At 43.0% G+C, this 26,279-nt stretch overlaps 1 protein-coding gene, 1 long non-coding RNA gene and 1 pseudogene across 10 annotated transcripts in view; 2 read left to right on the top strand and 1 right to left on the bottom strand.

Moving 5' to 3' along the window:
- The window catches only part of LOC129646008 (uncharacterized), a 36,178-nt gene extending 22,302 nt beyond the window's left edge, over window positions 1-13,876 (bottom strand). The window contains exons 1-2 of one of the 3 annotated variants that reach the window (XR_008711634.1): window positions 13,638-13,876; window positions 5,240-5,339 (exon numbers count right to left, since the gene is read on the bottom strand). This is a non-coding gene — a long non-coding RNA (uncharacterized LOC129646008). Of the gene's footprint in view, window positions 1-5,239; window positions 5,340-13,456 lie in introns of all 3 variants that reach the window. The other 2 variants (XR_008711633.1, XR_008711632.1) reach the window with 2 other exon arrangements.
- On the top strand, window positions 6,751-7,236 carry LOC129646007 (developmental pluripotency-associated protein 3-like; annotated as a pseudogene).
- The window catches only part of ZNF76 (zinc finger protein 76), a 29,752-nt gene continuing 17,308 nt past the window's right edge, over window positions 13,836-26,279 (top strand). For 2 of the 7 annotated variants that reach the window (XM_055571642.1, XM_055571640.1), the window contains exon 1: window positions 13,905-14,091. The gene's annotated coding sequence lies outside the window, so the exon portion shown is untranslated. Of the gene's footprint in view, window positions 13,859-13,904; window positions 14,206-26,279 lie in introns of those variants that run through there. The other 5 variants (XM_055571638.1, XM_055571639.1, XM_055571641.1 and 2 more) reach the window with 5 other exon arrangements.

Below are 26,279 nucleotides of genomic sequence, written 5' to 3'. Positions count from 1 at the left end.
ACAACCCTATTTATAGCTGCCCAAGAGAGAAGAGTGTATGTTTGGAGTGGAAGAAAAAAGGTTTTGAATCTCATGAGCCTTGAGTGCTGGAGCATCTGATCTGTCTCTGCTCCACCAGCAGACACCTGATGTGTAGAACAGTAACTATGGGGACTTGGTGGAGCAGTAAGGAGAGGGACCTGTGTTTGCTAAACCAATCCCACCATCCCTATGCCTCCATGGATTCAGCATGGACCTCAAGACTGTAGAGGCCGATGGAATTGGTTAGCGATCCTCCACCCCGAGTAGGGAAAGCCTCCATCTTTTCCCTGCTCTCATCCAGTTTTCCCCTGATGTGCACGAAGAAGAGGACCAGGACAAACCCCCTGGGGACAGGCTGACTCAGGGCCCTGAGGCCAGAGAGGAGGCTGTGGGAGCCAAGAATAGGACAGTTATCCAGGCATGGAGTTGTTTGCCTGACCTTGGCCATTCTGCCTACCCCTGTTTGCCAATTCCTCTTGGAGCTGACTTCAAGCCTAGCTTCCTCAACTACTGTTTTTCAAAAGGAAGAAGAATCAAGTCCATGCCCAAGTCCAGATCCTTCACACACTCCACCTTCAGTCAGTGCTGCCTGTAAAATTATTTTCCATTTGCTCCTTCTAGTTCCCCCAAAGCTGTACCCCTATTCAATCAAAAGCTAACAGTTGACTCCTATGGCTCACTTCTAATGACTATCTCAAGCTATTGTTCCTCAAAGAGGCTCAACAGTGAATAAAGGAACCTGCACGTGCTCCCCTTTGCCCCACCCCGACTCCACCCCAAGTCAGTACCATTCACCAACCTTAGGCAGTAGGTAACCAATGTCACAGCTAGATCCACTGACATCCATTAGCCAACACCATGGCCTGGGGGTGGAGTATCTGGCTGCCTTTGTCTCTCTGGGCCAAAGAAGGCTCTGCTATAGAGATACAAAGTGGTTGCTTCCAAGCAGGTAAATGGTCATTTAGTAGAAAGATACACACTTTGCAGGAAATGCCATGAAAATTGCTTTAACCAACTTTGACCATCCTCATTCTCCACTAGAAGCTAGGATAACTTTCTGATTCCTCTCTCCCTACCATTTTGCATCTCTCTCAAAGCCAGAGTGCTTCTCAATGCATGCCTTCAGGGCCTGGCTTCTTGCTCTTCTTTCCTTTCCTGTCACCCCATACACAGAAACACACTTCCTCTAACCATTTATTCCATGGTTTCTGGGGCTTACAAATGATTTCCACAGTATGGAAAGTGCAGACCACCAAGCTTCTTAAATAATGTCAAGACAGATCCTGGAGACCAGATGAAGACCTACTAATGTCCACCAAATTTGATTTTTAACTTAGGTTGTCCAAGTTGGGAGTTAAGAATCCAGGCAAAGTTGCTTCTGTAGGCCCAGGGGCATTAAACTAAGAGTTAGTAGGTGTCCACATTCAGAGACTCTCTAGGCCTTTACAGGTCAGAAAAAGAGGTTTTTTTAATCAGTGTAGGGAAGTAGGAAGATGGTGTAAATGGGAACCCTTCATGAACAAGCCAAGAGGTATTTGTAGGGTCACAGTATTGACCCTACGTAACTGAGGCCTCATTTATCTTAGTACAAAACCTGTCCTGATTTGATTCTCAGAATGGGAAGCCATTCCTGCAAGGGCTCCAAGCATCAAGTGATGCATATCTGAAAGGCACTTATGACTTCAGCAACATGGCAATCTCTTTTTACTTCTCTTCCTCCATCTTTTTGTATTCTTGGGCCAGGCCCATTCCCAAAACCTAGAGGAACAAAGTCAGGGGAAAACTGACCAGAGCCTGGACTTGAACTGCCCTCCCAGGCCTGCAAATTCCCAGAGGCTGACATCAAGCTGTGACTGCTCTGACTCCCTCAGGACTGGATTAGTTCGAGGTGCTGGAGGTTCAAATTCATTGTTGAAAGTTCAGTAGTATAGCCCTGGTCTTTAGCCCTAATGAAAGTTTTCATATCTAAGAAGTTCTCTCCATACGCATGTTTGAGGTGACTGGAGATTACGGGGCCGTATCTCAAAAATGTCAGAAAACATAGAGTGCTGAAACTTCTGTATTTGCTGCTTAACCTCAATATAACAGGCTCAAACTAGAGAAAGGGAGACAAAGTATAACTGACCATAAGCAGAAAATAATGTTAACCTGCTTGGCTTCTTTCTTAAGCATTGTAAAAGAAAAGTGGAAGCAAACAACACAAGGATATCCTTAAATTTTACTTGTCTCAGAGGTAGCATACTCTGTCCCTGGGCCATTATTTGGACTAGGAACCCTCTACAAAAATGTGTGATAACAGGGACTATAACCCCCAGTTCTGTTATCAGCTTAGCTAGACAACACAAATTATAACTGTTTAGACAAACCGAAAACATTCTTCTGTGTGAGCCGAACTTAAGTTTCAGAAAATAATCATTACCATGTGGGAGGCTTTTTTTTTTAATGCAGAAGAAATCTCAAAATATTTGTATTTATATCTAACTTCCACTGCTGCCGATATAGTAAGCATCTCCTACACAACGATAAATGATGCAGTTCATAGAGTATTTTGCACTTGGGGAAAAAAAAATGTATCTGAACTTGTAAAAAGAAATGTTTGGATTTTGTATTGTCCTTTTTATAATTATTATTAAAATACTAAATGAAACGCCTCAGCCTGGCATCTTTTCCTGTCTCAATAGTTTACCCTAGAACTGAAAAAAGCTTTGAAGAAAAAAATGTGTCTTCTGGCTTTCAGACAGGACTTACCCCAATTTTTCATTTATCCTTCTTATTCATAATGATTTTAGAATCTGAAAAGGCTTGTCTATTTTAAAAAGCAGTATCGAGAATTATTCTGAGTGCAAGAAATTTGGAGTATCATTGCTCGTCATAGTACAGGACCCAAAATCTAACCATAAGACTTCCCTAGCTATCTAGTGCTTACGGCTTCACCTTTCAATGCAGGTGGTGCAGGTTCCATCCCTGGTTAGGGAGCTAAGGGCCAAAAACCCAAAATGTAAAATAAAGCAATATTGTAACAAATTCAATAAAGACTTTAAAAATGATCCACATTAAAAACAACAACAAAAATCTAACCATGGTTCACCTTCCTAGTTTAGATGTCCCATTTCTAGCAAAGCACCAACACAGAGTCACCAGGGTTTTCTTTTTATGCAGTACACGCTTGGTTACAAACAATATTCTGAAGTACAGATCATTCAGGGTCAATGATTAGTACATAGGTCATGGGAAAGTAATCTCTGCTGCTGCTAAGTCGCTTCAGTCATGTCCGACTCTGTGCAACCCCATAGACGGCAGCCCACCAGGCTCCCCTGTTCCTGGGATTCTCCAGGCAAGAACACTGGAGTGGTTTGCCATTTCCTTCTCCAATGCATGAAAGTGAAAAGTGAAAGTGAAGTCGCTCAGTCCTGTCCGACTGAGCGACCCCATGGACTACAGCCTACCAGGCTCCTCCGCCCATGGGATTTTCCAGGCAAGAGTACTGGAGTGGGGTGCCATCACCTTCTCTGAAAGTAATCTCTAATCTCTTAAAAATGAACAGTCTCAATTTCTAGGCTCAGAGATGATTGTTGCAATAATATAATTCCATGACATGAAAGTTTATTGGATTTAACAGTTCTGTGATATAGCCATTTAAGAGGAACAAGGAAAAATCAACCTGATCAAAAACTATGCATCTAAAAAAAAACACATCTATAAAGCACATGGGTGCATTCTATTGCAGTTACTGAGCTCATCATTGAGTATTAGGCTATCATAGCTTGATAATAATAGCCATGCTCAAGATCTGCATTCCTCATGTAAGACTGATTACAACTGACCTTTCTACATGGATCTGCCACCAGGCGAGAGAATCCAGTCTACTTGGTAATTATGAGTATAAATTAATTCAATGGCATTCTATTTCATACATTAACTTCCTGTAAGTTTGATTCACACCTTTGTGTCAACTGACAAAATCACATTTTTAGAACTGCAAAGCTGAGGACCATATCCAGGATCATAGTGAATGACTTCACCAACTTGGGGTCATCTTCTCTGACTTCTTTCCTAACCCTCTTCTATTCCAAACACACCAAGCCTACTCCTCCTCGCTAGGACACTTGCAATTATGTCCTAGAATAATGTATAGTCAGGATCAGTGGAGTATGGGTCTGTCTATATCAAGCAATCTTTAAAGTGAAGCACATGAAGACTTTCCAAGGAAATCTTCCTAAAGTATGTGAAGACTTTCCAAGGGATACCTGGACAAGGAAATCAATCTGAGGAGAGTTTTAAGCAAAAACATTCCAGTTTCTCAACTTCTGTAAGAGATCTTCCCTAAAACTAATCTGTATGAGATCCAGCCAGCATATATATATTCATGTTATCTCCATTCCACCTCCTCTTTCACCATAGTCCTTGTCTTACTTTACAAAAGAAAGGTGTTTCCCTCACCTACACTGAATCTTGACTCATGGCCCAGAGTGTAAAAACCTGGGGAATAGAAGCAAGGAGTTGTTTTTTCCCTTCATAACAAAATATTCCCATTATAATCAGTAGTCTTGTTTCATCTTAGAAAATGTTTCCTATTTTCTACCACCAGCTAACAAAAAAATGAAATTGTTAGCTGCTCAAACCATTATTTCCTACTAAAATGCTTTTTTTTATTAAATACCTAAGTTTGATCATGAAGTATAACAAAATTATTGGAGTTCGTTCTTTCTCCTGTTACATGATTCTTTAATTGTTCCCAAAAGCCAAACATGAGAGTTCAATGCAAGTAGATACCTGTATTTGCCAAGGAACTAAATAACACACCTTCTATCCTACTTTTAATTTAATAAATTAACTAACAGATTTAGCTATACATTTTATAGCATTATTACAAATTATACAATGAGAAAAAGTACCATCTTGGTTTTACAGTTTTTATATTAATATTAGATCTATATAATTTTAATCATGACTGACTTTTAATAACCTATTTTATAAGCTACAGTTAATAATTTATTTCCCAGTGATTTTATAATATTCTTTAAAATGAGTATTAGTTAATTATTTAAATTGAAGAATAAAGTCAGATCTTTCCCTAACAGAAAGTAAGTCTGATTTGAAATGAAGACTGGCTTTGCTGATTCTACAAATGGTAGGTATTTTCCATATGGATATGAATCTGCACTTCAATATTTTAATAAAATGATACTGAAAGCATGTAACGATACAAGAATTTTACCGGTGAATTCTTCTTTCACCACAGCGTGTCAGCCTGGATTTTTATTCCTCTTTCTCAGCTCTATAGTTCTTCTGGAAAAGGTCAGTTGTCATTCCAATCCCTAAGAAAGGCAATGCCAAAGAATGCTCAAGCTACTGGACAATTGCACTCATCTCACACACTAGCAAAGTAATGCTCAAAATTCTCCAAGCCAGGCTTCAACAATATGTGAACTGTGAACTTCCAGATGTTCAAGCTGGTTTTAGAAAGAGGAACCAGAGATCAAATTGCCAACATCCGATGGATCATCGAAAAAGCACAAGAGTTCCAGAAAACATCTATTTCTGCTTTATTGACTCTGCCAAAGCCTTTGAATGTGTGGATCACAATAAACTGTGGAAAATTCTTCAAGAGATGGGAATACCAGACCACCTGACCTGCCTCTTGAGAAACCTGTATGCAGGTCAGGAAGCAACAGTTAGAACTGGACATGGAACAACAGACTGGTTCCAAATAGGAAAGGGAGTACATCAAGGCTGTATATTGTCACCCAGCTTATTTAACTTATATGCAGAGTACATAATGAGAAACGCTGGGCTGGAGGAAGCACAAGCTGGAATCAAGATTGCTGGGAGAAATATCAATAACCTCAGATATGCAGATGATATCACCCTTATGGCAGAAAGTGAAGAAGAAATAAAGAGCCTCTTGATGAAAGTGAAAGAGGAGAGTGAAAAAGTTGGCTTAAAGCTCAACATTCAGAAAACAAAGATCATGGCATCCGATCCCATCACTTCACGGGAAATAGATGGAGAAACAGTGGGTGACTTTATTTTTTTGGGCTCCAAAATCACTGCAGATGGTGACTGCAGCCATGAAATTAAAAGACGCTTACTCCTTGGAAGAAAAGTTATGACCAACCTAGACAGCATATTAAAAAGCAGAGACATTACTTTGCCAACAAAGGTCCGTTTAGTCAAGGTTATGGTTTTTCCAGTAGTCATGTATGGATGTGAGAGTTGGACTATAAAGAAAGCTGAGCACCAAAGAATTTATGCTTTTGAACTGTGGTGTTGGAGAAGACTCTTGAGAGTCCCTTGGACTGCAAGGAGATCCAACCAGTCCATCCTAAAGGAGATCAGTCTTGGGTGTTCATTGGAAGGACTGATGTTGAAGCTGAAACTCCAATACTTTGGCCACCTGATGCGAAGAGCTGACTCTTTTGAAAAGACCCTGATACTGGGAAAGATTGAGGGCAGGAGGAGAAAGGGACGACAGAGGATGAGATGGCTGGATGGCATCACCGACTCAATGGACATGAGTTTGAGTAAACTCTGGGAGTTGGTGATGGACAGGGAGGCCAGGCATGCTGTGGTCCATGGGGTTGCAAAGAGTCGGAGACGACTGAGCAACTGAACTGAACTGAACTGATAGCTCTTTTAGGTTACTTGGTAGCAGTCTGAGCCCAAAGCATCGCCTTCCTCTGGAACCCAAAGACCTAGGAGGATCTTCAAACTGTGACTAGACTCCCAATGGATTCATCTGAGGATAACCCAACCTGGACCCTGGAGTATCTTAAAATGTTGATGGATGAAGCTTCCTAAGCAATGCCAGTTGCCTCTTAACTCTGAAATGTTAACAAAGAACCTCAGTAACTTGACTCTCAATCCTAGTATCAAACCGGCAGATCTATCAGAAGATCCACCTCAGCTGATTGGGAAGTTTCCTGGTGAGAAAAAAACCCAATGAGAGGCATGAGGACACTTTTGAGTGAGCAGAGATACAGGATCCAAAGGTTGACTGAATCTCTCAGACTTCGATATGGCAAAGGAGTTCCTCGGTGTGACTCCAAAAGAGAACTACAGCAGGAGGAGGACATTGAGACTGGATCAAGAGTGCGAAGATTTCAATGCACCTGTAGTTACTGCAGGTTTAACAGAGATCCTTCCGAGGAAAATTATGAGAATTATCACAATACAACATACAGTAATTATGCCATGGAGTTGAATGAGTCATAAACCTTATTCCTGTATTATTTTTTCTTGCTGGTAATTTTAGGATCATTATGAAGCAGCTTGGGAAAGACTGTGTACCAGTATTTTGATAACCTATAACTTGGTCTTTTTTTCTTGCATTTTTTTTTTCTACCTTAATCTGGTTATGAAGAATCTATGTAGCTTGTTCTTGAAATGATTTGAATATACTTTAGTTCCACTTTGATTTGACAAAAAGAAATACTAATAAGTCTCATTAACTCCAGAAAGAATGAAGGGATGGAGCCAAAGCAAAAACAATACCCAGTTGTGAATGGGACTGGTGATAGAAGCAAGGTTTGATGCTGTAAAGAGCAATATTGCACAGGAACCTGGAATGCTAGGTCCATGAATCAAGGCAAACTGGAAGTGGTCAAACAGGAGGTGACAACAGTGAACACTGACATTCTCGGAATCAGCGAACTAAGATGGACTGGAGTGGGTGGATTTAACTCAGATGACCATCATATCTACTACTGCGGGCAGGAATCCCTTAGAAGAAATGCAGTAGCCATCATGGTCAACAAAAGAGTCCAAAATGCAGTACTTGGATGCAATCTCAAAAATGACAGAATGATCTCTGTTCGTTTCCAAGGCAAACCATTCAATATTACAGTAATCCAAGTTTATGCCCCAACCAGTAACACTGAAGAAGCTGAAGTTGAATGGTTCTATGAAGACCTACAAGACCTTTTAGAACTAACACCCAAAAAAGATGTCCTTTTCATTATAGGGGACTGGAATGCAAACCTAGGAAGTCAAGAAACACCTGGAGTAACAGGCAAATTTGGCCTTGGAGTACAGAATGAAGCAGGGCAAAGGCTAATAGATTTCTGCCAAGAGAATGCACTGGTCATAGCAAACACCTTCTTTCAACAACACAAGAGAAGACTCTACACATGGACGTCACCAGATGGTCAACACCGAAATCAGATTGATTATATTCTTTGCAGCCAAAGATGTAGAAGCTCTACATAGTCAGCAAAAACAAGACCAGGGGCTGACTGTGGCTCAGATCATGAACTCCTTACTGCCAAATTCAGACTCAAATTGAAGAAAGTGGAGAAAACCACTAGACCATTCAGGTATGACTTAAATCAAATCCCTTGTGATTATACAGTGGAAGTGAGAGATAGATTTAAGGGACTAGATCTGATAGACAGATGCCTGATGAACTATGGACAGAGGTTCGTGACATTGTACAGGACACAGGAATCAAGACCATCCCTAAGAAAAAGAAATGCAAAAATGCAAAATGGCTGTCTGAGGAGGCCTTACAAATAGCTATGAAAAGAAGGGAAGTGAAAAGCAAAGGAGGAAAGGAAAGATATACCCATTTGAATGCAGACTTTCAAAGAATAGCAAGGAGAGATAAGAAAGCTTGCCTCAGCGATCAATGCAAAGAAATAGAGGAAAATAACAAAATGGGAAAGACTAGAGATCTCTTCAAGAAAATTAGAGATATCAAGGGAACTTTTCATGCAAAGATGGGCTCAATAAAGGACAGAAATGGTATGGACCTAACTGAAGCAGAAGATATTAAGAAGAGATGGCAAGAATACACAGAAGAACTGTACAAGAATGATCTTCACAACCCAGATAATCACAATGGTGTGATCACTCACCTAGAGCCAGACATCCTGGAATGTGAAGTCAAGTGGGCCTTAGGAAGCATCACTATGAACAAAGCAAGTGGAGGTGATGAAATTCCAGTTGAGCTATTTCAAATCCTGAAAGATGATGCTGTGAAAGTGCTGTACTCAATATGCCAGCAAATTTGGAAAACTGAGCAGTGGCCACAGGACTAGAAAAGGTTAGTTTTCATTCCAATCCCTCTGAAAGGCAATGCCAAAGGATGCTCAAACTACCACACAACTGCACTCATCTCACATGCTAGTAAAGTAATGCTCAAAATTCTCCAAGCCAGGCTTCAGCAATACGTGAACCGTGAACTTCCAGATGTTCAAGCTGGTTTTAGAAAAGGCAAAGGAACCACAGATCAAATTACCAACATCCGATGGATCATCGAAAAAGCACAAGAGTTCCAGAAAACATCTATTTCTGCTTTATTGACTCTGCCAAAGCCTTTGAATGTGTGGATCACAATAAACTGTGGAAAATTCTTCAAGAGATGGGAATACCAGACCACCTGACCTGCCTCTTGAGAAACCTGTATGCAGGTCAGGAAGCAACAGTTAGAACTGGACGTGGAACAACGGACTGGTTCCAAATAGGAAAGGGAGTACATCAAGGCTGTATATTGTCACCCAGATTATTTAACTTATATGTAGAGTACATCATGAGAAATGCTGGGCTGAAGGAAGCACAAGCTGGAATCAAGATTGCCGGGAGAAATATCAATAACCTCAGATATGCAGATGACACCACCCTTATGGCAGAAAGTGAAGAAGAAATAAAGAGCCTCTTGATGAAAGTGAAAGAGGAGAGTGAAAAATCTGGCTTAAAGCTCAACATTCAGAAAACAAAGATCATGGCATACAGTCCCATCACTTCATGGCAAATAGATAGAGAAACCGTGAAAACAGTGGCTGACTTTATTTTTTTGGGCTCCAAAATCACTGCAGATGGTGACTGCAGCCATGAAATTAAAAGACGCTTACTCCTTGGAAGAAAAGTTATGACCAACCTAGACAGCATATTAAAAAGCAGAGACATTACTTTGCCAACAAAGGTCCGTCTAGTCAAGGCTATGGTTTTTCCAGTAGTCATATATGGATGTGAGAGTTGGACTATAAAGAAAGCTGAGCACCGAAGAATTTATGCTTTTGAACTGTGGTGTTGGAGAAGACTCTTGAGAGTCCCTTGGACTGCAAGGAGATCCAACCAGTCCATCCTAAAGGAGATCAGTCCTGGGTGCTCATTGGAAGGACTGATGTTGAAGCTGAAACTCCAATACTTTGGCCACCTGATGCGAAGAGCTGACTCTTTTGAAAAGACCCTTATGCTGGGAAATACTGAGGGCAGGAGGAGAAGGGGACGATAGAGGATGAGATGATTGGATGGCATCACCGACTCAATGGACATGGGTGGGTGAACTCCAGGAGTTGGTGATGGACAGAGAGGCCTGGCGTGCTGCGGTTCATGGGGTTGCAAAGAGTCGGACACAGCTGAGCAACTGAACTGAACTGAGTAAGTCTCAGGTAATGTCTGTTTCATAAGCCTGAAGTTCTGTAAGATGAAACTCAGTATCAAGAATTTCAAACAAATTAACTTGTGGAAGGAAAGTAAAGAAAACATTGGTTGGCTTGGCCAGAGCATTGTTAGCATGTTGAAATGTAATAAAAATTTTTGATGTGCTATTTCAATTTTCAGTAGTGAATAAATATGTTTATAGAGGATCTTAATAAAACGTGAGACTTATTTGAACACCTTTTAAAAAAAGGAATTTTATCCAAAAAATTGTATTGACAAAGAAATATGAAAACCAGTCTGATTAGCTGCCTGTGAGTGAAAAGATGACATAATTATTTTGATAAGACTGAAATCGATACTCAAAAGACTAACAAATCCTTTTGCAAGATCTGTGGTTTTCGAATTCTTTTAATTAAATAAAATTTTTAATAAAATTAAAGGAGGAGTCTATTTGGTAATGTGACACTTATGAGGAATTGTGATTGTTGGCATGTAATTTAGAAGTAGTTCAAAGGCTTTAGGGATATCATTTTAACAGTTTCTTCCTTTCCCAATGTGAACATTCCTCAACATTTATGTCTATAAAAATAAAAAACAGGTAGAGAATTGTTGGGCTTCCCTGGTGGCACAGCACTAAGGAATCCACTTGCCAATGCAGGGGACACAAGAGATATGAGTTCAATCTCTGGGTCAGGATAATTCCCTGGAGTAGAAAATGGCAATCTACTACAGTATTCTCACCTGGAAAATTCCATGGGCAGAGGAGCCTAGCGGGCTTCTCCGAAATGGATTGCCTTCTCTGAAATGGATTGCCTTCTCTGAAATGGATGCTGGTGGGCATCAAATATTTAGGGTATTTGGAGCCCACTAGGAGAAGGCGATGGCACCCCACTCCAGTACTCTTGCCTAGAAAATCCCATGGACAGAGGTAGGCTGCAGTCCATGGGGTCGTGAAGAGTCAGACACGACTGAGCGACTTCACTTTCACTTTTCACTTTCATGCACTGGAGAAGGAAATGGCAACCCACTCCAGTGTTCTTGCCTGGAGAATCCCAGGGACGGGGGAGCCTAGTGGGCTGCCGTCTATGGGGTCGCACAGAGTCGGACACGACTGAAGCGACTTAGCAGCAGCAGCAGATACATTAAATCGGAGAAGGCGATGGCACCCCACTCCAGTACTCTTGCCTGGAAAATCCCATGGACGGAGGAGCCTGGTGGGCTGCAGTCCATAGGGTCACGAATAGGGTCACGAAGAGTCGGACACGACTGAGCGACTTCACTTTCACTTTTCACTTTCATGCACTGGAGAAGGAAATGGCAAGCCACTCCAGTGTTCTTGCCTGGAGAATCCCAGGGACAGGGAGCCTAGTGGGCTGCCGTCTATGGGGTTGCACAGAGTCGGACACGACTGAAGTGACTTAGCAGCAGCACCAGATACATTTAAGAATGATATAATGGTTATAGTTTAAAACATCAAAATTTGCAGTAAGTCAGAAATTATATCCTCTACAAGAATTTATATGATAGAAAATTTAGGTGTCAACTTAGGAATGAACAAGGAGATACATAGTTCTTTAAAATTCTTTTATAGAGTCCATTTCAAAAAATGTCTGAAGACCACCAGCCTATACGGTATATTGTGGAGATGGGGTTCAAAGGTAGAACAGAAGCTGCTAGAAATGATCTTCGATCCTGCATTCCAAATTATATTCCTCCCCAGTTCTCCTGAGTACCTGAAATTACCCATCATCAGAATCCTAATACTTCAAATTCTGACACTGGTTTCCCACAGTTTTTGTTGTGTAAGAGGAGAGGTGATTACCAAACAGATTAGGATCTGCAAGGAATATGAGAAAGGATAGATGTATTTTTTATTATGGAAAAAGGTGGTGGGGGTACAAATTAGGACACCTGAGTATTAGTCTCTGCTCTATGTCTATCCAGAAGTTTATGCTACAGGAGAAGCTACTATATTCTCTATCTAGGTATTAATAAAATAATTTGTTAAACTTCCACCAAAAAGGAACAGGGAGGGGGCACCTTAAAGGTCAGGCTGCTTATTTCTGTATCAGGAGGTATAGAAAGGATTGGACTTCCCAGGTGGTGCTAGTGGTAAAGAGTCTGCATGCCAGTGCAGGAGATAAGAGATGGGTGTTCGATCCCTGGAAGGGAAGATCCCCTGGAGGAGGGTACAGCCACCAAATCCAGTACTCTTGCCTGGAGAATCCCATGGACAGAGGAGCCTGGCTGGCTCCTCTGACCCCCAAAGGGTCGCAGAGAGTCCGATACGAGTGAAGCAACTTAAAACACAGCACATAGAAATGATTAATTATTAACCACAAGAATACGCCATCAAGTGTCACTCACTGCCTCCCTAAGCTGAGAGCTTGATGAGAACTATAGCCCCAGTTCCACCTCTGGAACTGTGGTGCCCAAACTAGGAAGATGCGGAACAGAGACTGTCTAAAGCTTTGTGGTTAAGCTTTGTATAGACAAGGGAGGAAAGCAATCACCCATGCCTCCTATGGCATCTTTAGCTACCACAGACCCCAAACACAGTACTTTGTAAACGTTTCTAGTTTATTGGAACACTCCCTTCAAAAAAAATTTTTTAAGTTAAATTTTTTTGGGGGGGAGGGGAGAGAGGAGACAAAAGAAAGGAGTTAAAGTCTAAAAGGACAGAGAAGGTAAAGCTTCTCACCTCATTGCTCCAGTCACCCAATTCCTCTTCTAAGAGGCAACCTTTACCAGTTCCTCATCTAACTTCTCTCTTTTATTTATTTTTACCAAAAGCTCACTCTCTTTTACTTTGTTTGAAAATCCTCCAATCATAGTCCCTCCTGGTGACAGGGGGAAACCATAAAGGGCCTGGCTTTGTTCACCCGAAACGAACCTACGAGGGTCAGTGGTAGCTGGTTTCGAGGCTGGGGGTGGGACTGACGGGGGAATGAGCCTGAGAGAACCCGAGAGGATCGTCAGGGCGCACTCCCTAAACAGGCGAGTCCCTCACGGCTCCTCGACGTCGTCCTTTTCAATAAGGTGCTAGTAATACCTGCATTGCTTCCTTCAGGGGGTGGGTCGAAGATCGCAGGCCGTGCGTGCGGACTGCGCACAGCAAAGCGCCTCAGGACCCTAAAGGCGCAGGAGGCCGCCTGGCGGCTCTGAGCCCTGAGGAGAGGCACGGCTTCCCTCACAATCAGCCCCTCCGGCCCTCCCCAGCACCAGGAGCGCACCTTCTCGCCCGCAGGCGGCCGACGAGACGGCGCAGAGCCCGCGGGGCCTCGGACTCCTCCCCGCGCCCGCCTCAGGCCTCAGGTGACCGAGTCCCCTCTTCAGGAACAGGTGGCGGCTCCTTATTGCTATAGAGACGACCCGGCTCGCGAGCCGCGCCCAGGCCCTGACCGGGGCGTCGTGACGTCATCACGCCCTCCCCGGGCGCCCAGCCTGGCGGGCGGTGCGTCACCCGGGTCGGGGGGCGGGGCGGGGCTCGGAGGGGCATCGTTCGAGACCCCGGCCGCCCGGGCTCCAGCGGCCCGGGAACCGGGATAAGTGAGACGGCGGCCGCCGCCACTCGGGGTGCGGGGTGGAGCCTGCCCTGTATTTTCTATACGGGTTCCGGGGTCCGGTGGAGGCCCGCCGAGAGGAGAGGAAAAGTGCGGCGGCCCTGGAACCTGGATATCGCGCGAGGCAAGCGGCTCGCGGGCGGGCGGGCTATGGCGCAGGCGGGTTGCGGGGCCGGCGCTGGTGGCGGGGCCCGGTGCATGGCGGTCTGTCGGCGGAGTCGCCCTCGGGGGCTGTCAGGTTGGTGGCTGCGGGAAGAGTGGGTCCACCGTGCCCAGGTGGGAGGCCGGGCGGGCGCAGGGTCCCGGGAAGGTCCCGAGCCTGGCGTGCCCACCCTCCTCTGGCCCTGTAGCTCGGTGGTCGGACTGCTGCTCGGCGGCCTGGCCCTCCCGCACCTCGGGTCCCGGCTCCCATCCCTGCCTCCCAATTCTGCCCTGCGACTCCTGCCCCGTGACTCCCACACCCCACCGTGTGACTGCGCCCGCCCCCACCTCTGACCCCCCACCCACTGACCCTAAGACCTCACCAGGTAATCCTCACTTATTACTCATTGACTCTGCCAATCCAGGAACTTCCCCAGCACTGCCCAGGGGCCCACCAACACAGTGACTGACGACCGGACATCCCCACATCCCTTCAAACCTTACTGACTCCACTAGTCTGGTAACCCGTCCAGTTCTACCCTGTATTCCCCCACACACACAAACTTGGTGACTCCCCTCAAACCTTTTCTGGTAACTCCTAAACTCAGCCGTCTAAAATAGTTTCTCAGCCAGTCATCTTCTATGTAACCCTCAATGTCTGATAATCCATTCTTTTCCTTGTAATTTCATGACCTCATTCCATGTTCCCCCTCCATGCTGAAGTCACCTCCGCTGACGTCCCTGTCTGCACTTCAGCCCCCCAGTGTCAACCAGCACATGACTTAACAAGTGCCCTAGCATGGAGCTGGTGCCCAGGAAATTATAGAGATGAATATGAAGTAGATGCAGTTGGAGGCATCAGAGAATCTGGATTGAGTATGTGGTCCCAGATTCAAGTCCTAGCCCTGCCACTAGGACTCCTTTCTTCTCTCTGCACCTCAGTCTCTCATCTATGATAAGGTTGGGTTAAATGACCTCAGTTTCCTTCCAGCTGTGAAGTGCTACAATTCTCAATCAAGATAATATTTGTTTGCAATCGTTTTTGTATTCCTAGCTAGAAGTTTACTGTTATAACCTCACCCCAGGGTCAATAATGTATTCAAACACTTGGCACGAAGCCTAGCCTAAGGGAGCCCTTAAGTATATGCTGAGAAGCTCTTACGGGTCTTAACTCCATCCTGGGTGCTAGGGAGTCAGCAGATAATGAATGCAGGGCCCACACTTTGCATTATCTTTGTACCCCTGAGCTCTTGGAATCCCTCTCCTCTTAGGTCTCCTATGGCCTCCTTACTTCTTTGGCTCTTGACTCTGGTTATCTCCTTAATGAAGATTAGCACTTAGAGCTAAGCACCTACTGTGTACCACGCTTTGTATGTGTAAATTAAGTTTTCCCTTCACAAACCCAAGACATGATTCTTCCTATGTCTACCACTGTTTCCCATATTTTGTTTGTTTTGGTTTAGTTTTAAACAAATGACGAACCTGGATTCACACAGATGAGTGGCAGAGCTGGCATCTGAACCCACAATCTTCAAAACTCTTTTGATCCATAGCTTCTCTTGCTCCTAAACCTACCTGGGTTTCCAGATTACCCTCAGCCCCTTGTTCCTTATTTTCTAATAATTCCTAAGCCCAACATCAACACTTGCCATGACCTCCAAGGTTTCTATTAATATTAACTTTTCCCGCATGGCTTGGTGTCTTCCTCAACCCATTATTCATAACTTCTGACCCCAAGTGTCCTGAGACCCCTGCACCTTAGTACCTCTCTTTATCCTTTGTCCAAATATCCTCTCACCCTATGAGTCCTTGGAGCTCCCGCTTATCCTAAGGTGTCTCCCATCTCACTGGCACTTTACCCTAAATCCTCTCATCCTAAGTCTGCTTACCCCCAGGAATTCATATAAATAAGAGATTTCCAATCTCTTACGAGTGTTCCAGCTGCCTCCCTTCTGCCATCCATAGCTACATCCTATTACCCAAAACCTTTATCTAGTGACCACTTCACCCAGCTTCAGTGAAGTGACCCCCTTCCATTCCAGTGGGAACCCATCCTTCATAATCTGTACACCCTCCCATTCAAAGGTCCCTCCTTTTCACATCCTGTTAGTATCTTGTGAGATCCTGCCTCTCAAGGTCTTGGGTCACATGGCATCTTTTTCACTTCCATCAGTGATCTCCTTTTCAAACCAGAATCGTCCCTTTACTAATCCCTATTCCTGTGTCCCATCCATTCTCACAGTGCCTTTTTCCTACCTTACTCCTTCTCTCTCATGCATCCTCACCTCACCAATCTTGGTAACATTGATTATGATGTAAACCTTTCTTCCATCTTAATTCTGCCCTTCTTCCCACTCTCCTGTGCACCTAATTCCAGGGGCATATGAATGAGCATGCACTTTCTCCTTCCTACACAACCTGGCCAACCAAACCTCATTGGTTTGTCCAAAGAGCTGCACTCTTCTGGTAATAGACCACTAAGGTCACAGTCCTTTAGGTAGCCAGGAGAGAGTTCTTGGAAGTCCTTCTGAATCCATCTAGCCATGTCTCCTTGACACAGTCTCGTCTGTTTATGAAGCTGCTTGCTGTATATGCTCTCAAAGAGTAGAACACTTTGAGTGTCGGCCCTGAGGTAGCCCCATTGTTTTCCAAACCCTGGGAGGACTTTCCAGTTCTCTGCCACCAGAAGACTGGATGATAAGTAGCAACATGTGACATGAAAGATCCACTTCCAAAAGTCTATTCTGTGGGTCACTGAATTCTCTGACCCCATATAATATACGTATTGGCTGTATAGCAATAAATTCAGCAGAGGGCAAAATTAGAGTTAAGGAAGAGGTAAATCTTGGGGTCTGCAAATTCTGTGGATTGATTTTTTTTAAAGGAACTTTCGCCTTGGGTTTGTTTAATCTCTCAGGCTAGAATGTATTCCGCCTTGGATGTTAGCTATTCCCACTACCCTCTTCTCACCCAACACCCATCCTCCACCCCACACTGATTTCCTTAAGAACAGAGGCTGGGTTTTCTTATTTTCTGTCTTCTTAATCCTGTCCCTCATATGTAGCAGGTAGTCAGTAAATACTTACTGGATTGAACAAGTTCATTCAGAAATTCTGCCTCAGATACAAACAAGTGAAAACAGCTCATGTCTACATCTATTTTGTAGCTACAAAACCCTTCTCCCCAAATCCCTCCAAACATGATAAGTGGCATGTTTTGTTGATTTAAACAGTCTGGAATTTAGATACTTCCTTTTTTAGTCATTGCTTTGGTGAGAGAATGGGTGTAAGTGCTTTTTTTTAAACTGTATTTCTAGTAAAACTAGAGAAATTGGTTGACATAGTTGCTAGAATACAGTGTTAACAAGACCAGAGTGTGTCATATGTAGATCAGTTCTCCAGAAACAGCTTCATGAAATATTCAGTGGGGGTTGCAGAGACAGAGAATAGAAGAAACCAAATTGACATAATGTTGGTAATTGTTGAATTTGGGTAATGGGTTCATGGAGTTCATTATACTATTCTGTCTACTATTCTGCATGTTTGAAATCCATAATAAAGAGTTTGAGAAAGAAGAAGAGGACAGCTAGGTGAACACGTGCAAGTTTAGCATTGTTCCTTGAAAGATATCTCAAAGCAGATTAGTTGCTGTTAAACTGAGTCAGTACTACTATCTAGTCCCAACCTGTTTTTGACCTCTTCTGTTTATGAGGTATCAGGATGCCAAAGCCAAAAATTAGCACTATGCAGAATTGTACCATCCTGGCAACAAGCACCTGTTGCCCTGGTCCTGCCTTGCTTCCCAGCCCAGACCTGGTTTCTTGTAGTAAGGGACTGGGCTGGGCCTAAGAAGAAGGAGAAGCTGTGTGGGGAGTGAGGGAGAGGTCAGAGCTCAACCAGGGTCTTTCCCTTCTGGCCTGAACCCTTTAGATTACTGGGAGATTCTAAAGGTAAGGATGTTCGTTCATTCATTCATTTACTCATTCATTCATTCCACTTATGTTTGCTGAATATCTGCTAGAAGCCAGGTACTTTTCTAGTACCTGGGGATAGAGTAGTAAATAAAACAAAGCTCTAGGATTTAAGTAGCTCACCTGTTGGGATGAAGCAGAAGCATATGATAAACAACTGAAATATATATGGAGAAAATTAACCAGAGAAGGAAGATAAAGAGTACCAGAAGTCAGGGTATTAAATTTTATTAGGGTGGTCAAGGAAGTTCTCACTGAAAGGGTAACATCTAAGCAAAGACCCAAAGGAAGTTAAGGGGTGAGCCAGGCATTTATTTATCTGAGGGAAGTATATTCCCTCTGCTGTCAGAGAGCAAGTGCAAAGGCCCTGAGGCAAGAGTATGCCTCATATGTTCAAGAAACGTGAGGACACCAGTCATTATGGCTGCAGTAGTGTGAGAGAGGAGAAAGCAAGAGATGTGGGTGGGAGTAGATTTGTGGTAAATCGTATTAGGCCTTATAGGCCCCTGGATTTTTGGTGAATTGTGAGTGAGATGGGAGCCATTGGAGTGTTCGAGGCACATAAGTGACATGATCTGACATAAAGGATCATCCTGGCTGCTATGTTGAGAATAGGTTGTAGTGGGCAAGAGGGGAAGGAAGGAAACTGATTAGGGAACTGCTACTGTGGTCCAGGCAAGGAAAGTGGGTAGCTTGGACCCGAAGTAAAAAGCCAAAGAGTGAGAAGTGCTTGAATTCTGGATATGTTTTGGAAAAGGAGCCAATAGGATTTGCTGAAGGATTGAAAGTGGCATGTAAAAGAAATAGAGAAGTTGAGGATTGCTCCGTCACTTTTGGCCTGAGCAGTTTAACAATGGAGTTCCCATTTACTGAAAAGGGGGAGCCTGGAAGAAGGGCACACGGTGAGGAAGGGAGCTAAGGTATTCACTTTTGAATATGTCAAGTTTGAGATGTGTGGGGACATGGAAATATTGAGTAGGCAGCTACATATACAAGTCTCTCCGACTTGTTAGTGAACGTCTGCCCTTCTGGGAACTGAAAGAACACTGTTATCGGGCCAGAGACAAAGGAGCAGAGTGGAAGAGCACTGACGGCTCTGGCATGGGACTCGGCTCTGCCCCCAGGTAGCCATGTGATCCTTTGGGACTCCTCTGGCAGCTCTGGCCTCTGTCTCTTCATCTGCAGAATGACTGCTTTAGACTAGAAATGAGCTGTCGTCTCAGCCCCTCCCGCTGTGAGAGCTGATGAAGCAAGCTTAGAGCAAGTGAGATAATGTATCTGTATATCTGAGAGCATGTCGGAAACTGCTGAGCTCTACACAGGGTAATGTTATTGGTGCTGAGTTCTCCCTTCCTTCACTAAAGCAATACCCAGTGAATGCCTGCCATGTTCTGGGCTCTGGACACAGAGGATCCAATGACAGGGAGATATATCCGTGCCCTCATGGAACACTGCAGACGAGCCGCCTGGTGTAGTAACTTCATTGCTGAGTGCAGAAGAAATGGCTGGGGTCTGACGGTCTGGTGTGGTGTTGGCCAGGGAAATCTTGTTCTTGAACTGGCTCTGGGAAAAAACTTTGTGGATGTCATAGATGAGGCAAGGTGGTAATTCAAGTGAGGAAAAAGTGGGCATCCTATCTGGGGCTGGAGAAAGAGCTGGGATGGTGGGATTCAGTCCCTTCCCTCTTTCATTCCTTCACTCAGCATTTCCTCTTCTGCCAGGAACTTCTTCTAGGGAGCTTATGTCTCTGCGGTAAATGAAGGGTTTCAAAGCCAATCTCAGAAGTTTCAATCAGATCTGATTCACAATAAGTGGAGCTGATTTAGGATTCAAATTTGAGCTAAAGAGCTCAGTTAGCTAAGTGACCTAGTAGTGTTATTCATTTAGTATCTGTGGGCACATTCTTTGTAAGGTGCTAATTAAGCCGAAATGCTTGCTCTCTAAGAACTTGAATTATAAGCAGTTTAACAGTAAGTAGGAGTGTGTTATTTTCATCCCAAAAGAGTTAAGTTTGAGGGAAAAATAACATAACTGGCAGAGTAATCCCTTCACTGCATCTGGAAGCACAAACATCTTATCCTGTGCCATTTAGATGTTTATGTTTCTATTTAAGGAGAGTCTCTGACCAATTAAACAAGAATATAAGATATAAGGACTTCTTTGGCAGTCCAGTGGTTAGGACAGGTTAGGACTCTGTGCTTCCAATCCAGGGGGCACAGGTTCAATTCCTGGTCAGGGAACTAAGATCCTGCATTCTGTATGCCTTGTGGTGCAACAAATAATAATACTTTTTTAAATACAAGATATAGCCCATCTTAATGAACAGGATCCCTGGAGAAGGGAATGGCAACTTACTCCAGTATTCTGCTGGAGAATCCCATGGACAGAGGAGCTTGGTGGGCTATAGTCCATGGGGTCCCAAAGAATCAGACACGACTGAGCGACTAACACTTTCAACTTTCAATGAACAGGTCACTCACAAAATGAGAGTGGGTATGTAACCAGCATCTTGTGCAAGTAGCTCTTGTTTTCTGTCCTGTCTTTCTGGGATGAATGTTAGACCTCAGCACCTGAACCTTTTCTGGTGGGGTTAAGCATTGACAGATTGTTCTCTGGAGAACCTGGAGCCCCTATAGTGCCATCAGCAATGCACACTTGCGCCCACCTCTCCTGGCCTTGCCAACATCGATGGTTGGATATTTCTTTTTTTTTTTTTTAATTAATAGACTATTTCTTAGAGCAGTTTTAGGTTTACAGAAAAACTAAACAGAAAGTACAGAGAGTCCCTGTGTACTCCCTTTTTGCGCACCCCCTACCCTAAGCCTCCCAGTTTCCCCCAGTTAGCATCTTACACTGGTGGGGTATATCTGCTACAATTGATGACCTGATGTGGAGGCATTATTATTAACTAAGTCTATAGTTTATATTATGGCTCACTCTTTGTGTTGTACACTCTGGATTTTGACAGGTATACAATGTCAAGTATCCACCATTATAGACTTGTGCAGAATAGTTTCACTGCTCTAAAAATGTGTTATGCTCTGCCTATTCATCCCTCCCCTCCTTCCCCTGCACCCTTGACAACCACTGATCACTTCACTGTCTCTTAAGTTTTTTCTTTTCCAGAATATCATATCATTAGAATGATACTGTATGTAACCTTTTCAGATTGGCTTCTTTGACTTAGCAAAGTACATTTTAAGGTTCCTCTGTGTCTTTTCGTGACTTAATAACTTTTCTTTTTATTGCTGAATAATGTTCCATAGTATGAATGTACCACAGTTTGTTTATTGAAGGATGTCTTGATTGCTTCCAGTTTAGGGCAATTATGAATAAAGCTGCTATAAACATCCATGTGCAGGTTTTTCTGTAGACATAAGTTTTCAACTCATTTGGGTAAATACCTAGGAATAGGATTTCTGGATCTTATTGTAAGAATATGTTTAGCTTTGTAAGAAACTGCCAAACTGTCTTCCAGAGTGCCATTTTGCTCTGCCATTTTGCATTCCCACCAGCGTTTGGAGTTTGTAGTGTTCTGGATTTTCAGCTCCTGTAGTAGGTGTGTGGTGATATGTCATTGTTTATTGGCTGTGAATATTTTCACTTTGATTTTTGGTAATTCAATAAGTATAATATCATCATGATTATTCTTTCTTGTTCTTTAATTACTAATGAGAATGAACCTTTTTGTGTGTGTGTTGTTTACTTAATATTAGTGTTTTTTTGCTTGTGTGAATTCATATTGTCCAGGGGAAATTTGGTATTATTCTTGGAGGTTTGTAAGTGTCTGCACGTGGCTTTTTCTCTGCCTGGGTTTTTTTTTTATTGTGGTAAAATACACAGAACATAAAATTTACCATCTTAACCATTTTTAAGTGTACAGTTCAGTTACATGTTTTTTGGTTTTTTTTTTTGGAGTGTAGTTGATTTACAGTGTTGTGTTAGTTTCTGCCGAACAACAAAGTGAATCAGTTACACATGTGCATATATCTGCACTTTTTTATATTGTTTTCCCACATAGGTCATTACAGATTATTTAGTTCCCTGTGCTATACAGTAGGTCCTTATTAGTTATTTATAAGTTACATGTGTTTTTAATAACATGCCTTATATTTTATTTCTTTTCACTCAGATAATTACTAATGTAGAAATACAGAAAACTTCTCAGAAAGGACAAAGTGACATTAGGTTGGGAGGGACAAAGACTGAGGGAGTCAAGTGGCAAACAAATGAGAAGCAGATTTGGAAGGGCTGTAGTAAAATGATTCAGTGTTTGTTATTATAGAATATTTCTTTAATTATTTCTTTAATATTTCCCCCTAATGCTGAGGGTTTTTTTAAAGCCAACTCTTCTGACTTAGATTTCTTATGCTTCAGAGGGCCAAAACTACCTTGTCTTCCTGTTTGAGATCTGGATATTATTCCATTTTGATTAACTGATAATATAAATTTAGCCTTTTTGTCCCAGAGTGATGTTTTAAATAACATGATGTTTCTAAATAACTGTGATGATCCAGTCCCTTCTGAAACTGTCAAATAGCCTGTCTCAAGAACGCAGTGACCCCAAGCTGAATTCCAGTAATAATTCAAATGTAACCTCCTCATATCTATATTAGTTTGTTTGTTCATGATATCCTTAGGATAACCCTTCCAAATTGCCTTTTTTTCTGGACTTTTCTTTTCATGGACTAAAGGTGAGTTTGAAACTAAGCCATGATTGCTCTGTTGAGTGTTTACAAACTAAGGTGCTAAATTCACTTAAACATTTGTCTGAAAATTAGATTTTTAAGTTATCTGTTTTAGTTTAAATGAAGGCCATTTTGCAGTAAAGGAGACTGTATTTTCATTGACTTTTTTGGAATTAAAAATAATCCATTTTGCCCAATTACTCCCTTTTCTGTGACTAATTCAAACCTGTAAAATTGCAGTAGCCAAATAGGAACCATACTAAAAAGCACTTTGGGCTTTTAACATCAGTGTGCCTTTTGGAAAGAGATGTTTAGCTGGTGTTTTAAATGTGTTTCTGTTATTAATTTCCTGTTTTCTCTTTAGTTTTTGGAAACCCACAGAACCAAGCCTGTTTCACTACGGGTTTTGTGTGTGCATTGAAGTCTTTTTCTATAATAACAAACACTGAATCATTTTACTACAGCCCTTCCAAATCTGCTTCTCATTTGTTTGCCACTTGACTCCCTCAGTCTTTGTCCCTCCCAACCTAATGTCACTTTGTCCTTTCTGAGAAGTTTTCTGTATTTCTACATTAGTAATTATCTGAGTGAAAATTGTCATTTTTTCCCCAAAGTTGAACATTTCTCTGTTTCCAAGCAAACGTTTTCTTTTTTTCTTTTTTTGGCTCCTCAGTACCTTCTGGGCTGACAGAGTCCAGAAACCCTATTTCAAATGTTCCCAGAATTCGGGTTAGCAGAAAATTGTAGACTAGCAAACAGGTGCCTGTAGTCCAGGCGAAGCCCTGCTTAGGTGTGGGTCAGATTAGATCTGAACCATGTCATAGTGGAGAAGAAGCACGTGGCTACTCTTTCATTTCCCATCTGTCATACCTCTTATTTTTCTGCTTTGAGGAGACAATTTAAGCCCATCTTTTTTCACAGGGAAAGATTCAATGTATCTAAAAAGTTTTTGTAAATGTTCTCTCTCTGGTAACTATAATTTATGTTTACAAGAGGAAACACATTTATATATTATGAAGTCATGGAGCTGTTTCCTGCACCAGAACCAACAATAGGTTAAGTTCATTTAAAAATGCAACAAACAGGAACTGGACTTGCTGTTAATTCTGGGTGTGTCAGTCTCCCTTTTCATCCCTACCTTTTGTCTTGGCTCTTATTCCTCACCACACCTCCCCCTAGACTAGCTCTCCATTCAGCTCAGGTCATTAGGGAGCTGGTAAAAATTACACCCTCCAAAAAGAAAAGGTAGCGGCTACTCTTGCTCCCCCCGCCCAGCTCCCCACTGCCCTTTGTCAGAGGGCCGGGGGAGTTACAAATCTGAAGTGTCCTGTACAGGCAGGAACTGCTCAGACCCAGCCATCCTCAGGCAGTGACAAGCCTTCTTTGGCTCTGCCAATGTCCCTGCGGTAGTACTGGCACAGGAGGCTTCAGAGTTGACCATTATTTAACAAAAGAAAGGGAGAAAAATGGCAATCAGACACTTGTATGTGCCTGGCAGCCAAGAAGCAACTTCTCACCATCTGCAGTCAGGCACTGTTGGAAGGAGGATTCAGCGATCCGGAAGGGCTAGAGAGCAAGAGGGGACTGTTTTATTAAAGGTTTATGTTATGAGGCTTAAGGAGCCTGGACATGAGAACATGTAAAAGAGTAGGGATTTGTTTTCTTTGAGTCTAAAAAGCGTTATTTTGGGAAATGTGGCTGCTAGCTGTTCCCTCCTTCTATGTGGTCAGGTTGAGAAGAACCAGGATTAAGTTGCAGTGGGTGAGATGAAAGTTAAACAACCAGTATTCAAGTGTTCTAAGAGCTGATGTTGTGTTACAGTGGATTAGCAAAAGGAGGAAATAAACCAGATATTAAGAGGTATGGACTCTGGGGCCAGCCAGCCTGGCTTAGATCCTGGCTTCAGCACTAACTTGTTCTAGGACCTTGAGCAAATTACTCCACCTCTAAGCTTCAGTCACCTCAGCTGTAAAATGGGGATAGTGTACTTATTTCCTCATAGGATTGTTCTTAAGATTAAAAAGATAGTATAGATAGAGTACTTTAAACAGCAGCTGACATGTATTAAGGGGTGTATATTTAATAAATGTAATTACATGAATGGTGGCAAGGATTTTAGGGTCATTTGGGCCAACAGTTCATTTTACAGATGAAGAGGCAATAACAGGAGGTGAAATTGAGGTTACGAGCCTTTCTGCAGATCCCAGGCTGTTGTCAGTACTCCTCGCTGTTACAGGAATACTCATCGCTTCAGAAGCATATGCCTTCAGGTTCCCCTTTCACCCGCTTCCCTAGAGCCAGCATTTCTCGGGTAATCCCTGTGTGCCTTCACTGCGCTAAATGCTGACGTATGTGACCTCATTTCATCCTGACAGTAACATGACAAAGACGCCACTGTTATCCTCATTTTGTTTTTAAGATGTATCATCTAAATTTCAGAGAGGTCCAGTTACTTTCCAAGGACACACAGCTTGAAAGAGGCAAAGTCTGAGTTAGAACCAAGACTGACAGCAGAGCCTGTGTTGTTAACCATGGCACAGATTTTCCTCAGAAAATCTCAGTAGAATACAGATGAGCTAAGTTAAACCAACCATTGCCTCAGCAGCCACAGGGCCCAGCCATAAAGATCTGAGGCCGTTTTGTAATCCCGACATGGGTCTCTCAGGTGTATTATTTCTGATACAGTGCTGTTAATATGAAAACAGTTCCCCAAAAGAACTTCTCTCCCTGGTTAAGAGAATGAAAGTCGAAGGTCCTGGAGCAGTCCAGTCGAGGCCAGGCCCAGGGATTTCATGAGGTAGGGACCATGTTGGGGGTCATCAGGACTCTGGGCAACACTGAGGTCACTGCCAGGATCTGAGCAGACCAGAAAAGATGAGTCATGTATCGGAATTCCCACCTAGACCAATGATTCCTTACCTCCTTCAATCCCTGTAAGACTCCAGTGACAGTCATGACTCTCCCCTCTTCAGAAAAATGTGCAAGCTCACACACCAAAAACGTGTTATCAGGTGGCTTCGGGGTTCGTAAACTCCAGCTAAAAACCTCCGCATTAGGCAGCAGAGTAGACTGCTTAGGAGCACTGCTCTGGTGCCAGGTGGGCTGGATTCAAATCCTTTTCTTTCATTTACTAGCTGTGCAACCTTGAGTAGAGCTTCAACTCCCTCAACTGTAAAAGGAGGATAATAATAGTATTTAATTAAAGGGTCATTGTGAGGATTAAACAGGTTACCAAATTTAAATGCCTAGTACATGGTTAGCTCCCTGGCCGCGTTCACTATCAGTGGTAGTAGCATTGCTGTCCGCAGAGCTTAGCCCATTCAGTAAATGTTATGGACAGAAGGTATGAATCATTCTGGTGGAGATGCCGAGTCTAGCAGAGACCGTCCCCACCAGTGTGTCACAGATGGGCTGTAGTTATGTCAGGGTGCTTACCCACTCAGCCCTTGGAACTGCCAAAGCTCTAGCTGGTTGCTCATGACTTCAAACACCAGCACCCAAAGTGTGACATAC

This window comes from Bubalus kerabau, chromosome 3, assembly GCF_029407905.1.
Source record: "Bubalus kerabau isolate K-KA32 ecotype Philippines breed swamp buffalo chromosome 3, PCC_UOA_SB_1v2, whole genome shotgun sequence".
In the NCBI taxonomy this organism is placed as follows: domain Eukaryota; kingdom Metazoa; phylum Chordata; class Mammalia; order Artiodactyla; family Bovidae; genus Bubalus; species Bubalus kerabau.
The sequence above is the reverse complement of the archived record's forward strand: the minus strand, read 5'-3'. Positions and strand labels throughout refer to the sequence as shown.